Source organism: Coregonus clupeaformis, chromosome 27 (genome assembly GCF_020615455.1).
Source record: "Coregonus clupeaformis isolate EN_2021a chromosome 27, ASM2061545v1, whole genome shotgun sequence".
NCBI classification, from domain to species: domain Eukaryota; kingdom Metazoa; phylum Chordata; class Actinopteri; order Salmoniformes; family Salmonidae; genus Coregonus; species Coregonus clupeaformis.
Window position 1 is genome coordinate 47,966,415 of NC_059218.1, and position 12,500 is coordinate 47,978,914.

General features: G+C 43.3%; 1 protein-coding gene across 2 annotated transcripts in view; it reads left to right on the top strand.

Moving 5' to 3' along the window:
* Window positions 1-12,500, top strand: part of LOC121542039 (cell adhesion molecule 2) — a 659,771-nt gene that overhangs the window by 240,701 nt on the left and 406,570 nt on the right. The window lies entirely within an intron of this gene.

Consider the following 12,500-nt stretch of genomic DNA (forward strand, 5'->3'; position numbering starts at 1 on the left):
CATCCCATATCCTCTATCTCACTGTCTCTCTGTCTAAAACTAATCATCCCATCTCCTCTATCTCTCTGTCTCTCTCTCTGTCTCAGACTAATCATCCCATATCCTCTATCTCACTGTCTCTCTGTCTAAAACTAATCATCCCATCTCCTCTATCTCTCTGTCTCTCTCTCTGTCTCAGACTAATCATCCCATCTCCTCTATCCCTCTGTCTCTCTCTCTGTCTCAGACTAATCATCCCATCTCCTCTATCTCACTGTCTCTCTGTCTAAAACTAATCATCCCATCTCCTCTATCTCTCTGTCTCTCTGTCTCAGACTAATCATCCCATCTCCTCTATCTCTCTGACTCTCTGTCTCAGCCTAATCATCCCATCTCCTCTATCTCTCTGTCACTGTCTCTGACTAATCTGCATCATCACAGTGCTATTTGCATTCCAGCATTATTTTCATCAGTACTACAGGTGTATGATCTTAATATGAGACACTTTGCTAAAGCAGGAAAATAATCCCCAATAGTCCCCATTGGAGAACCCTTTTGGGTTCCATGCAGCACCCTTTCCACAGAGGGTTCTATATGGAACCCAAAAGTGTTCTACCTGGAACCAAAATGGTTCTACCTGGAACCAATCAGGGTTCTTCAAAGGGTTCTCCAATGGGGACTGCCCAAAAAACATTTTAGGTTCTTGATAGTGTGGGGAAAGCCACTGAACCAATAGGTCATGCATTACCCTGGAGTGTGTTCCACTCAGCGGTCGAAAAATGCTAAAGAAAATAATTCCCCTGAAACTGGCGACATGGAACATCAGAACTCTTTTGGACACTGACAATAATAATGATAGAGCCCATCAGGAGAACTGCTTTGATTGCTGTTGAACTAAGGCAGCATCAAACCCACAGACCCGGAGGACGCTGCTGCCGACCGTTCCACCTGGCGGCAGCTCTGCCAGAGCGGTGTACAGAGGAGGAGGAGAGGGGCACAAAAAGAGGAGAGACAGCAAAAAAAGCTCAGGAGACATACAACCATGCTGCCCCCACCAACACAGACTGGGACATACCACCATGCTGCCCCCCCCACCAACACAGACTGAGACATACCACCATGCTGCCCCCCCACCAACACAGACTGAGACATACCACCATGCTGCCCCCACCAACACAGACTGAGACATACAACCATGCTGCCCCCACCAACACAGACTGGGACATACCACCATGCTGCCCCCCCCACCAACACAGACTGGGACATACCACCATGCTGCCCCCCCACCAACACAGACTGAGACGTACCACCATGCTGCCCCCCCCACCAACACAGACTGGGACATACCACCATGCTGCCCCCCCACCAACACAGACTGAGACATACCACCATGCTGCCCCCACCAACACAGACTGGGACATACCACCATGCTGCCCCCCCCACCAACACAGACTGAGACATACCACCATGCTGCCCCCACCAACACAGACTGAGACATACCACCATGCTGCCCCCACCAACACAGACTGAGACATACCACCATGCTGCCCCCACCAACACAGACTGGGACATACAACCATGCTGCCCCCACCAACACAGACTGGGACATACCACCATGCTGCCCCCCACCAACACAGACTGAGACATACCACCATGCTGCCCCCCCCTCCAACACAGACTGGGACATATCACCATGCTGCCCCCACCAACACAGACTGAGACATACCACCATGCCTGCCCCCACCAACACAGACTGAGACATACCACCATGCTGCCCCCCACCAACACAGACTGAGACATACCACCATGCTGCCCCCACCAACACAGACTGGGACATACCACCATGCTGCCCCCCCAACACAGACTGAGACATACCACCATGCTGCCCCCCACCAACACAGACTGGGACATACCACCATGCTGCCCCCCCACCAACACAGACTGCACATGCCCCAACTGCAATAAAGTTTGTGGATCTCGGATTGACTGTTAACTCAGAAGTGGAAGTCATCATGGGATACGATGGACTACCATAACGTGTTTGAGAGAGTATGTGTGTGTGTTGTGTTGTGTGTGTGTGTGTGTGTGTTTGCCTGTGCGTGTGTTTGTGTGTGTGTGTTGTGTTTCTGTGAGTTGTGTGGGAGGTCCAGCCATTGAACCCTCTGTCAACCCGGGTCACAACCTGCCACTAAACTTCTCTCTAATTGGAGGATGTCAACGGTAAACTGACGTCTAATTGGTGAATTTAAACAAGGTTAAAGGTCATGCCTCTGCCAGCTGGCTGCCATGGTAACTGAGAGCCTCTTGGAGACAAGAGGATAGCTTTTACTCATCCTTACCTTGAGGATAAATATACCTTATTTTATTCATTCATTCATTTGTCTGTTTGTCAGTTTCTTCATTAATTAATTAATTATTTAATTAATTTGTCAGTTTCGGCATTCAATCATTCATTCATTCATTCATTTGTCTATCAGTTTCTTCATTCATTCATTCATTTGTCTGTTTGTCAGTTTCTTCATTCATTTATTTATTAATTTGTCAGTTTGTGCATTCGTTCATGGGGACCGTAAAGGCTGCATCCTCAGCATTCTCCACCCTTTTTCCAAAGTGTGCGCTTTCTGTCATGGATATAAAAGCATTGGATTGGTGTAATCATTGATTGGTCTCACGCCCTGACTCAGGGGACTCGTATATGTTGAGTCAGGGTGTGTATGTTCTATGTTGTATAGTTCTATGTTGATGTTCTAGTATGTCTATTTCTATGTTGGCCGGTGTGGTTCCCAATCAGAGGCAGCTGTCGCTCGTTGTCTCTGATTGGGGATCATACTTAGGCAGCCTTTTGGCACTAGTTAGTTGTGGGATCTTGTTCCGTGTGAGGTATGTTGTTTGTCTACCTTGGACTTCACGTTTCGTTTCGGTTGTTGTTTTGTTGTGTGTTTATTTGTTAAATAAACATGTTGGCATATCACGCTGCATCCAACTGCACGTCTCGTTCGTCAACGATCGTGACAATTGGATGGAGTTTCAACTATTGTCAAATCCACAGCTATTTAAATTAGTAAGGAACTACAGAAACCTTCTGGGAAGATACTAGGTAATAAAGGAGGAGGTTCATTCATTCATTGGCCCATTCGTTTGTGCTTTTGTTCATTCATCCATCCATCCATCCATTAATTAATTAATTAATTCATTCATTCAGTCATTAATTCATTAATTCATTCATTTTATTATTAATTCATTCATTCATTTATCCATCCATTCATCCGTTAATTCATTCATTTTATTATTCATTCATCTGGGGTAGTGGGATGGAACTGTAAAGGAGCCTTCCCCTGATTTGGAGGCTAAGAATTCACAACTATTGAAATTAGTACTGAACTTCCGAAAACTTCTGGGCAGATAATAGCTAATAATGAAAGTTGTGTTCCATCCACTTACCAATTAATTGGTATGATAATTTGCTGAAGTTGACCAAAGTTTTTATTTTTGAATAAAATGTGTGGTAGACAAAGGAAGAGGGTCAGTGTTTACAACGTTTTCTCTCTGTTTTACTGGTTTACTGGTTTACTGTACTGGTTTATTGGTTTACTGGTTTATTGGTTTATTGGTTTACTGTACTGGTTTATTGGTTTATTGGGTTACTGGTTTATTGGTTTACTGGTTTATTGGTTTATTGGTTTATTGGTTTACTGGTTTACTGGTTTATTGGTTTACTGGTTTACTGGTTTATTGGTTTATTGGGTTACTGGTTTACTGGTTTATTGTTTTACTGGTTTATTGGTTTATTGGTTTATTGGGTTACTGGTTTACTGGTTTACTTGTTTATTGGTTTACTGGTTTACTGGTTTATTGGTTTACTGGTTTACTGGTTTATTGGTTTACTGGTTTACGGTTTTACTCAGATCATTATTTCCTCCAGTTCTGCTTTTATGTCAGTTATGGGCTGTGTCCCAAAATCTATTCCCTATTTAGTGCACTACTTTAGACGAAGACCTAATGGCACCCTATTCCCTATTTAGTGCACTACTTTTGACCAGGGCCCATATGAGACGTTCAGCATGCTTTATCTGTATTTTAATTAAAGTATTCCTTTCCAGAACAGAAACACATCTGAAAATAAATTGTTATGTTAGATGATGCAAGATTAAAGTCATTAATGTCTTCATCAGTTCTAATCTGTCCTTCAGGGAACGGGGGAGCGAGGATGGGGGAGAGGGAGAGAGAGAGATGGGGGAGAGGGAGAGAGAGAGAGAGAGACTCATGGGGAATACATTACCATTCAATTAGTTCCTGTGCCTGGATTAGACTGCCACTCTGCCATTCTCTCACACACACACACACACACACACAACACACACACACACACACACACACGATTTTAGATACTTCTACTGATAATATAATGTGATAATGTCCTGGTTTTTAATCTGGTAATCTCCTATGCATTACTCTGATGTTATCATACTCATCTCAATGATCTGATCATCTAAATGTGAGATACTGTACGTCTAGTCATCTGTGTAATCCACTTTTGATGGAAATCAAATACAGTTGTTTACTATATTGAAACAGAGGCCTGATCTCCTATTCTGAACCAATGTTGTAGTTGGTATCTATGTAAGGCTGAATAGATGGAATGACTGCAAATGAGACTCTGAATCAACCAACAAACAAAACAAAAAACACACACACACACACACTTCCCATACACACACACACACACACACACACACACACACACACACACACACACACACACACACACACACACACACACACACACACACACACAGCATACATATCCATGAAATCACCCTCAGACATAACCAATCGATATCCGCTGGGGCAATGAGATCCCTGATGAGCAGTGTCATTCATTGGTTATGGCGTGACAGGGATAGATTTGTTATGCCTGTTTGCGTCTCATTACCTGCTGCTGCAATAGCTTAGCTAAACTTAGCAGCCTGATCACTAGAAATTGACTTCGATTTCGGACTTTTGAAAAGGTCCTGGGAACGTCGATATAGGCCTTCCCTTTGCGATGACCCCCCCCCAAAAAAAGAAGTAGATTTGCCCAACACTCGTGATGCTCAGAGTGTCACCGTCACAGTTCACAATGCTCTAGCAAGCCATGAGAATACCAGCCAGGTCAAACGTGATAATCACTAGCTAAGTATTGCCACTTTCCATGTTATCTGTTGTCTGTGGTTTTTGAGGTGTGTAAACACTTTTTGTTGTTTTTATGTATTTTGTTTTGTTGCTTTTTGTGCTATTGCTCTGTCTGCGTGCTACGTGTCCTATGTTGATCTGTCTGCGTGCTACGTGTCCTATGTTGATTCTGTCTGCGTGCTACGTGTCCTATGTGGCTCTGTCTGCGTGCTACGTGTCCTATGTGGCTCTGTCTGCGTGCTACGTGTCCTATGTTTCTCTGTCTGCGTGCTACGTGTCCTATGTGGCTCTGTCTGCGTGCTACGTGTCCTATGTTTCTCTGTCTGCGTGCTACGTGTCCTATGTTTCTCTGTCTCGTGCTACGTGTCCTATGTTGCTCTGTCTGCGTGCTACGTGTCCTATGTTGCTCTGTCTGCGTGCTACGTGTCCTATGTTGCTCTGTCTGCGTGCTACGTGTCTTATGTTGCTCTGTCTGCGTGCTACGTGTCCTATGTTGCTCTGTCTGCGTGCTACGTGTCCTATGTTGCTATGTCTGCGTGCTATGTGTCCTATGTTTCTCTGTCTGCGTGCTACGTGTCCTATGTTTCTCTGTCTGCGTGCTACGTGTCCTATGTTGATCTGTCTGCGTGCTACGTGTCCTATGTTGCTCTGTCTGCGTGCTACGTGTCCTATGTTGCTCTGTCTGCATGCTACATGTCCTATGTTGCTCTGTCTGCGTGCTACGTGTCCTATGTTTCTCTGTCTGCGTGCTACGTGTCCTATGTTGCTCTGTCTGCGTGCTACGTGTCCTATGTTGCTCTGTCTGCGTGCTACGTGTCCTATGTTGCTCTGTCTGCGTGCTACGTGTCCTATGTTGCTCTGTCTGCGTGCTACGTGTCCTATGTTGCTCTGTCTGCGTGCTACGTGTCCTATGTTGCTCTGTCTGCGTGCTACGTGTCCTATGTGGCTCTGTCTGCGTGCTACGTGTCCTATGTTGCTCTGTCTGCGTGCTACGTGTCCTATGTTTCTCTGTCTGCGTGCTACGTGTCCTATGTTGCTCTGTCTGCGTGCTACGTGTCCTATGTTGCTCTGTCTGCGTGCTACGTGTCCTATGTTGCTCTGTCTGCGTGCTACGTGTCCTATGTTGATCTGTCTGCGTGCTACGTGTCCTATGTTGCTCTGTCTGCGTGCTACGTGTCCTATGTTTCTCTGTCTGCGTGCTACGTGTCCTATGTTTCTCTGTCTGCGTGCTACGTGTCCTATGTTTCTCTGTCTGCGTGCTACGTGTCCTATGTTGCTCTGTCTGCGTGCTACGTGTCCTATGTTGCTCTGTCTGCGTGCTACGTGTCCTATGTTGCTCTGTCTGCGTCTACGTGTCCTATGTTGATCTGTCTGCGTGCTACGTGTCCTATGTTGCTCTGTCTGCGTGCTACGTGTCCTATGTTTCTCTGTCTGCGTGCTACGTGTCCTATGTGGCTCTGTCTGCGTGCTACGTGTCCTATGTTGATCTGTCTGCGTGCTACGTGTCCTATGTTTCTCTGTCTGCGTGCTACGTGTCCTATGTTGCTCTGTCTGCGTGCTACGTGTCCTATGTGGCTCTGTCTGCGTGCTACGTGTCCTATGTTGCTCTGTCTGCGTGCTACGTGTCCTATGTTGCTCTGTCTGCGTGCTACGTGTCCTATGTTGATCTGTCTGCGTGCTACGTGTCCTATGTTGATCTGTCTGCGTGCTACATGTCCTATGTTTCTCTGTCTGCGTGCTACGTGCCCTATGTTGCTCTGTCTGCGTGCTACGTGTCCTATGTTTCTCTGTCTGCGTGCTACGTGTTGCTATGTTTCTCTGTCTGCGTGCTACGTGTTGCTCACTGCTTGTCTGTATTGTAATTGTTTTTAATAGCCTGCCCAGCTGGCTAAAACCGTCTCTTTGACTGAAACGTTGATTAATGTGCACTGTCCCTGTAAACATACAAATAAACTCAAACTAAAGTCAGTATTCAACGTCCATCCATGTCTGAGGACGTTGGGAGATGACGTGGAAACCAGCCACTAGGGGGGGCAACAGTGAGCACCGTTACTTTCAAGTAGGTTTCGTCTTTGCCAGGGTGTTGTAAACTGGGATGGCAAACGGGTGTAAGCATATTTACATTTTAGTCATTTAGCAGACGCTCTTATCCAGAGCGACTTACAGTTTTTTTTTTTTTTTTTTTTTTACAGTTAGTGAGTGCATACATTTTTTTGTTCATACTGGTCCCCCGTGGGAAACGAACCCACAACCCTGGCGTTGCAAACGCCATGCTCTACCAACTGAGCTACACGGGACCATATGCCTCTGATTCCAAAGGTTGGAAGTTAAAATCCAGTGACATCAATTTTTGTTTTGTTTTAAGCCTGTCCCAAACCTTAACCCTTACCCTAACCATTTGGAGTTAATGCCTAAAACTTAACCTTAAACATTTTTAAATTTGACATTTGGAACAACTTTGAAATTTGAGTTTGAGAAACATGGATGAACGTCTAATTCTGACGTGAGACTGTGAGAGCTGGTGGGAAAATACTGATGATACTTGATGGTATGAGGTTGGTTGGTTTCAAGAACCTTCCCCAAAACAATAGCCCTGACCTTAACCGCTCGGAATTAATGCGTAACTGTTAACCCTTTGAGTTGTTTCTGTTTTAAGCCTGTAACCACGCAGAATTAACCCTGTAACCACGCGGAATGAATGCATCAAAAATAGAAGTTCATGAATAATACGTCGAATTACAAAGGGAAACTATGAGATCATGTTGAAACTTAGACCACGCTGGTGATGCTATGGCTAGCTATGAAGTGGAGAACACACTTACAGGTGTCAGATCTTAACATGACCCATTTTGTCACAGGAGGAAAATAATCCTACAGCAGGAGGATTTGAATGTCTATATAATATTTATAATCGACGCCAGGGGGCAGCTGGAAGTGGTGTTTGTAGGCTATACAATAACTTAGACTGCAGATCCACTGGGCGTCAGTTCAAATAGCCTATGTAGGCTACGTGCAGGCTACAGCAAGTCTCGTGTTAATTCCTATGTGGACTAATAAATAAATGGACAATATTTGTAGGGGTTGATGTATTTTTCTATGTTCAAGGCAAGCAATAGGCAGAAAACAATTAATGGTTGTCTCAGTGCCTGTGTGGTCCAGTGGGTAACCGCTGACAACAGCACACATATGAGTAGGCTTGGGTTTGAATCCAGCCCACTACTGCCCTCTGAATGTCTGGAGGAACTAGTCCTGTTGTAGTTACTCTCTGTGGGCTGTACTGTCTGGAGGAAGTAGTCCTGTTGTAGTTACTCTCTGTGGGCTGTACTGTCTGGAGGAAGTAGTCCTGTTGTAGTTACTCTCTGTGGGCTGTACTGTCTGGAGGAAGTAGTCCTGTTGTAGTTACTCTCTGTGGGCTGAACTGTCTGGAGGAAGTAGTCCTGTTGTAGTTACTCTCTGTGGGCTGTACTGTCTGGAGGAAGTAGTCCTGTTGTAGTTACTCTCTGTGGCTGTAATTGTGGTCTTACTCAAGTCATTTCTGAAGGAAGTAACTCACTTTTTACTGCTTTAGATTTTACCAAATCACTTTAGTTACATTAGACTTTAATTATTTTATCGTCGATGTCAGATGAAAACCTCCTCATCCTTTATTTTATTTTTTACACGAATCAATACTCTTGGTATCCTCTTGACGTCTGTATGAACATTTCACAACCCCTTGACCAATGAAATGTATTTAAAATAGCTTGTCATCAAAACTCTTTCATTTCATTGCCTATCAAACACAGTTTTATCTCCACTCTTGAAGAGTCTTCATATCTTTGTCTTCATATGTTTGTTCTTGGGTTCTTAGCCAGGTGCGATCAGAGGTAAGTTGCACTTTAATTACCTTCTGCCTTTGTAATATTATATATTTCTGGAGTAAGATACGTATTTCTAAGATATAATGCTGATGTTGAAATTGTGTTATGAGGACAAGTGCAAATCAAATGGCTAGGTAGCTAGCTTTGGCTAACCCAGAATCTGACAGAAAAAGTTTAATCTCCTGTTTTTAGCTCCCCGTATGATCTCTGTCTGTTGGCCAACTAGCCACCTTGTCATTGCATTAAGAGTGAATAGATTCATCAGATGTGTGTGGCAATAGCTAACTAGCTATCACATTAGGTTGCCACTGAATAAGCTATCTAAGCTAGCTAGCTAGCTAGCTGCAGTTTCAACCATGTAGCTAGCTAACTTTAGCTAGATCAACGGGTCAGTCCACCACAGCATCCTCCCACGCATTGCTCTCTCTCACTCTCTCTCTCTCTCTCTCTCTCTCTCTCTCTCTCTCTCTCTCTCTCTCTCTCTCTCTCTCTCTCTCTCTCTCTCTCTCTCTCTCTCTCTCTCTCTCTCTCTCTCTCTCTCTCTCTCTCTCTCTCTCTCTCTCTCTCTCTCTCTCTCTGTCTGTGTGTGTGTGTTTGTGTCTAAACGTCATTCTGTTTTTATGACAAGGCCTATAAGCACCTCTGTCATACTGTCAGTGTATAATCTCAGTAAGCTTTTTGTGCCATGCACCAGAAATGAAGATTTTTGTGTGTGGGTCTTGTTATTTACAGCTTGTGGCAGCACAACCGAGAGGGGAGGAGAATGGGCCAGCCAAGAAAATAAAATCCCCTTCAAAATGGAACGGAGAGGTTCTGAAGAGAAGGAGGAAGGAGTGTAAATCCGGTTTTGTCTAGAATGGATACAGCTTTTGTTATTGGGAGTACGTTGAGGTTAGGAACATTTTTAGGGAGAGCTAAAATGTACACAAAAAGAAAGACTTTTGACGTCAATTTAATTCCATGGTGAAATCTGTCTGACTTGCATACTAGTAACATGATTGATAGGAACATTTCGGTATTGATTGTTGTAACACGTACCTGTTCATGCTGAGTGAAAAATTCAACATCAAACTTAATGTTAATATTTTTACTATGCCTTTACCATCAGATGTACTTGAAATTATATTGTGAAATTAATTTTAATTCATGCTATTGAAGTTGTAAAATTATCTCAATGTCTTGAGTACCAAATACGTTTATACAATTGTGCAAACTGATAGATATTAAGTCAACATTGAATGATCGTAATTAAACTGTACAGCCTACGGACTTTGTTTGATGTCAGTCTTCATTGTAAACTACCTGTGCTGGAGGACATTTGCAAAATGGTGCTGGCAGGCTTTAAATAAAAAATGTATGTCAAATCAATTGCAGTAAGTTGTTGTTTCTTTTGGTTTGATGTCACAGTTTACCATAAGGTGTAAAAAATTACTAAATGTGTAACTGGTACTTACTGCAAAGTAGTACTTAAGTAGTTTTACTGCAAAGTAGTTTTGTGACCGGATACTTTTTTACTCTTACTGAAGTAGTTTCTCTTTACTTTAGTAAATTACAATCTAAGTAACAGTACTTTTACTTCAGTACATATTTTCAGTAGTCTACCCACCTATACATAGCCTAAACTATACCGGAGGAACGTTTATCGTTCTACATATATCAATCAACTGATCAGCTTCATCAATTTAGCCAGGGAAGCACAAACAGTAGATGATCGGTTTTCACACTTTTCATTATGTGAATATTTAAAGGCTAACGGGTAGCCTACAAAAATGTAGCTTATAGGAATATAATAAAATAACAAGGGGCCTATTACAACCATCGATGGGACTAGATTATTGCCAACTGATGTCTTGTTGTACAATCCATATGCGCTAAATTCACCCGCACAGCTAATCTCAATTGCAACCATTATTGGTCACGTCATTACCGCTCCCTAAAAGATGATGTTGGGTCATGTTTCGGAGGACGCATGTCTCTCGACCTTCGCCTCCGTAGGGGAGTTGCAGCGATGGGACAAGACTTTAACTTCCAATTAGATATCACTGCTTCTTGACACACTGCTCGCTTAACCCGGAAGACAGCCGCAGCAATGTGTCGGAGGAAACACCGTACAACTGCCTACCGAGGTCAGCTTGCAGGCGTCCGGCCCGCCACAAGGAGTCGCTAGAGCGATGGGACAAGGAAATCCCGGCCAGCCAAACCCTCCCCTGGGCCAATTGTGCGCCGCCTCATGGGTCTACCAGTCACGGCCGGCTGTGACACAGCCAGGGATCGAACCCAGGGCTGTAGTGACGCCTCAAGCACTGCGATGCAGTGCCTTAGACCGCTGTGCCACTCGGGAGTCCATGTATGGTCATTTCTTAACAAGAAAAATAAGAAATGACCCTGGACTGTATATTTGAAATGTTTAACTACATCAAGTCAATCTGGAGATTGCATTATTTGTGCCAGAAGGGCTTTACCCGAAATCACCCGAAACCGAACCAACACCACTAGACCACCACAATGGAACTCAATTTTTTAAAGTTCATTCATGACCTTAGGATACACTAGACCCTTGTATGCCGTAGACTACAGGAAACCAATATCTATATTGTGATATTAAGCTATATAAAACACTTGTATGTCGTAGCCTAATGGAGACCAATATGTATATTGTGTTATTAAGCTATATAAAATGACGGTTGTTGAAGTGTATGCATTACAGATATATTTTTGTACAATTGAATGTTGCAGTAATAGGACCTAGCTCTAGAGTTTTGAGCGAGCGAGAGAGAGCATAATTTCATTTTAAGATAGCGAGTCCTGATCCCATTGACTCGACTGCCCCCTCGTGGAGAGAAAGAGAACTGGTCATTTTTTTGTTGCCAATCTCGAGGTTCATTTGAATTTCCTGATGCATCGTGAAAAATCTCCTCAAACAAAAGAGGGATCAAGTTAAGATCTGATCTGATATTATAGATATTGATAGATGTACAGTACCAGTCAAACGTTTGGACACACCTCCTCATTCAAGGGTTTTAATATATTTTTACTATTTTCTACATTATAGAATAATAGTGAAGACATCAAAACTATGAAATAACACATATGGAATCATGTAGTAACCAAAAAAAGTGTTAAACAAATCAAAATATATTTAATGTTTGAGATTCTTCATAATTTGTGGAATTTATTTCCTTCTTAATGCGTTTGAGCCAATCAGTTGTGTTGTGACAAGGTAGGGGGGTATACAGAAGATAGCCCTATTTGGTAAAATACCAAGTCCATATTATGGCAAGAACAGCTCAAATAAGCAAAGAGAAATGACAGTCCATCATTACTTTAAGACATGAAGGTCAGTCAATGCGGAACATTTCAAGAACTTTGAAAGTTTCTTCAAGTGCAGTCGCAAAAACCATCAAGCGCTATAATGAAACTGGCTCTCATGAAGACCGCCACAGGAAAGGAAGACCCAGAGTTACCTCTGCTGCAGAGGATAAGTTCATT